The sequence below is a fragment of the Gavialis gangeticus genome, unplaced genomic scaffold (genome assembly GCF_001723915.1).
Source record: "Gavialis gangeticus isolate Ggan-Ray unplaced genomic scaffold, GavGan_comp1, whole genome shotgun sequence".
Lineage (NCBI taxonomy): Eukaryota > Metazoa > Chordata > Crocodylia > Gavialidae > Gavialis > Gavialis gangeticus.
In genome coordinates, this window is record NW_017729033.1 from 77,643,184 (window position 1) to 77,647,007 (window position 3,824).

Below are 3,824 nucleotides of genomic sequence, written 5' to 3' on the forward strand. Positions count from 1 at the left end.
CAGCAGCGGGGGGGGGGGCGGTGGGACATGTGGCAAGCGGCAACTGCCCACAGAAGCTGGTGGCAGCCAATTTCACAAGTGGGGCACATGCCCCTCTACCAGTTGCCTATGAAAAGGGGTGTGATGAAATTTACTCAGGCTATATGTGACCACCACAAGGCTATAAGGTATGTTTCGGTACCCACATTTAAGAAAGGGCTTTTATCTTTTTAAAGAAAGTTTGAAAAGATATGAAAGATTAGGCAATATTTAGTTCAGCCTGTAGACTTCACTGATCACTTTGTTATGAATCTGAGAGAGAGGGGGGGAGCTTTTTTTGACTCCTATTACTGAAAATTAAATTAAATGCTAATTTGATTCAGTTGACATTAGGGCGGGAAACAAACAGAAAAAAACCTCATCCCCCTCCCACTAAAACCACTATTTGGAGTAAGAACACCCTTGTGAGTTTTACGCCTTCCAGTATGGACTGGTATGACTTGAGAAAGAAGAGCCTGAGGGCCTTTTTATGTTCTTTATCATGGTATTTGCATACAAATCTTTACAAGCATTATTTAGAACTTGAGAGCTTTTCAGAGATTTCTTCAAGATGTGGATCTGTGGAAATAATTCAGTATCAAGGAAGAACACTGGAATCAGTCAAATTTGAAAAGGACTAGGACAAATGGCTGGGCCACTGTCTGTGACATGCAAAAGGGGTACCGCAAGCTTACAGGATCCCCAAACTATATAAAAGTCACAGCCAACAGTAGGTCTTACAGATTATTTTGTTTAAAAATTGTTTTCAGATATACTTCAAGAGCCTATTTAATTTCAAACAATAGATTTAGCTGTTCATTGCTCACATGGGCTTTATTCCTTTTGTTTCTTCTATTCTTTGAAACACTAAGGAAATGCAGAGAAGCAAAACAACTGATCACCCATATTTGTATGTACCACGGACATAATGATGCAACTAGATATTTATGGATTAAATAGTTTTAACAATGGTTTTGTTTACTTTGGGTAGGGGGTTGCTTTTGTTTTAACAAAGTATGTTGGGAAGACATTTTTTATGTCATTATAGGATATATACTAAAGGTGTTTCCCTAAAATTTGAGGTGCACAGGGCATTATCACTCAAACTAACCTATCAATCAGATTGCTGGAAAGAGCCTGATAGGACTTTGGGGGGATATAACCATTTCCCTCATTAAGTTCTAACAAGCCAGTTTTCATAACTCTTCTAATTTCATTATGTTGCTTATATTTCTTCCTTGCCCATTAACTATAATCCTAATAATCACATATCTGCTTATAGCAGCCTGTCTTTCTTAATTCAACTATCACTTCTGTACACATTCCCCAGGTAGCTGCAGCTTTTTCTGAGTTTGTCAAAGCTGTCAGCCAGATGTAGAGCAAGGAATTAACAGTGAAGAGAGAAGGTAACAACATCATTCCAGAAGGAGACAACTAAATAGTATTAAAGAGACTAAAAACAAGTTCTGAATTTAGAGTGGTAAGCATTAAGTTTTTTGTTGTTCTCAGGACTCTTTGAAAATTTTGGTTGAGGATCTGTGGAAGTAGTGAAATTTAAAAAAATGGAACTTAGGTTAGGCACATGGACTTATGACTCAGCAATCTGTGAAAAGCAAATAAGAAATGAATTAAAAATGTGGATGCTGCCAAAATCCCACCAAGTGAAAAGTTAATGGAATTGATAAAGGAAGTATGGCATTTATTTCCCTAAATGAAGATTAAGCAGACTATTTTTATGGAAAGAGCAAATTGATTTCAGTGGTCCAGTTGGTGACTGATACCTGAAACATGTTTAAAAGATTTCCTTTTTGCAGGGAGGAAAAGGTTATTCATAAACTGTAATTAACTGTAATAAACCATCAGACATCAATAAAGTCTGCAAATCACAGAGGAAGAGATTGCTGAAGACATCGTAATGGGAAATAGCTAATAAGATTTGAAGTGATTTGAAGAATGTGGAAACTATCATGAGAATGACAAAGCATAGAGGAGAAAATATCCTAGCACAGTGATTCTCAGCTAGGGTGTCATGGCACCCTAGGGTACCTGGAGATCCTTTCATGGATGCCACAGAGTGCCACACAATGTTAGGTTTACAATCATGAGTCATGAGGTAAACCCAGAAATTTCAAATAGAAATACATTGTGGTCTTTCTGAGTTCTGCAACAGAAAAACTTTTCAATTTTATTTTTCTGCAGTCAAAAAAGAGTGAAAACAAAGAGCTGGTATTTTCCAAGGGGTGCCTAGAGTCTAAAAAGGTTGAGAACCACTGTCTTAGCAGGACATTTAAACTAACAGAGTTAGAATGGGCCTTCTGGGCTATTGAGTCCAGTCCCCTTAATCTGTAGACAATAATTTCTCAAAAAGGAATGACAAGAGCATCTATTATGGACCTTCTCACATATCTCAGCCATAAAGCACCCTTTTAAAACAAAAAATTGAATTTGCTACAGGTGACTAGAAAAGGAAACAATGGCACTGTAAATGCCTTACCACTGCAATGGAAGGAAAGAAGTTAGGTTAAAATATCCTAACAGAGGACCATTCCCAGCTTTCCTGAGGAAGAAACTTCCTCCACTTTCACTCTATGGACTTTGCTAATCTGACCACGGGAAAACTTCCTGACCTCCTATCTCACAATCAGTTTGACCCTATGCAGTTGAGCTAGACCCACCAAAATATGCACCTGAGTGATTTGTATATATCATAAGAAGCACCAGCACATTCCAGTCAAATTCTCTCCTCCGACTATAGCCAAATCCAATGGTTTAGAGGGAAGTAGAAAAAAAATTCTTCTCAGAGCTATTAATACATTCACAGCAAAAATAAAATTATTCATGGATACTACAGGTGATCAGCAGAAGCCCTGAAATGTGGGATCTTGCACTAAGTTTTCTTTCAGCCCCTTAATAAAGAAATCAAATACTCCATATAAATCCATATACGACATGTTCATGTTACTTATAACACCATCCTACCACACAATATCTTCTATACCACTCTTCTCAAGTGCCATCCTTCTCCTGCCAGATCTGCTTTGCTTTCTGCTCCCAGCCCCCTTTTTAGGCTATGCTAAAGCTTCACTCCTCTGCTTGTTAGAGCCTTTATTCTAATTTGCAGTTTATATTTGTGATCAGTTTGTATCTGTTTCATCTTGTATTATTATTGTACTTTGACTCAAAAACTTCTTCTCCCTCTCTAATATTTATCCCTTGAATGCACTTGTAAAGATTAATAATACTTTTCTCAACCTTCATTTTTGCCAAAGTGAAACTAGCCAAGCTAATATGCCCTAAAACAAGTTAATATACTGTAGTATTGGATTGCCTTATTTACAGCTGGTCATCCTATGTTGCATCAGTTTATTCAAGTCTTGTTCTCTGTGCATTTCTTTCTGTTTATGAGACCTCACCTTATGGCAAAAGTTCTTGGTATTAGTCCTAAAATGCATTTAGATGTTGTGAACTTTGTACATTCTGCTGTTAAATTTCTTACCATTTTTATTGCTCCACTACATAAATTTACTGAATCCTTTCTGTGTAATATTATGATTCTTCTCCATGTGTGCAATATCCTTGAGCTTTGTATCATCAATAGGTGATATTTTGGTCCCAAAAGTCAGGAAGATTATGAACAGCAGGTGACTTGAAACAAGCTAAATGCTCAAAATAATCAAACAGTGATAAAATTAAAGGTGTGAAGGACAGAAAGAAATGAAACATGGAAATAAGAATTTAGGTGAATGTCTGTAGCACAGATAAAGAAAACAAAACATTATTTTATTTTTGGAGGCTTTAGTTTAAAA

The 3,824-nt window shown here is 36.8% G+C and overlaps 1 long non-coding RNA gene across 1 annotated transcript in view; it reads left to right on the plus strand.

Moving 5' to 3' along the window:
- LOC109303772 overlaps positions 1-3,471 on the plus strand; it is a 26,934-nt gene extending 23,463 nt beyond the window's left edge. The window contains exon 4 of the long non-coding RNA XR_002099218.1: positions 3,458-3,471. This is a non-coding gene — a long non-coding RNA (uncharacterized LOC109303772). The remainder of the gene's footprint in view (positions 1-3,457) is intronic.
- Positions 3,472-3,824: the final 353 nt, after the last annotated feature.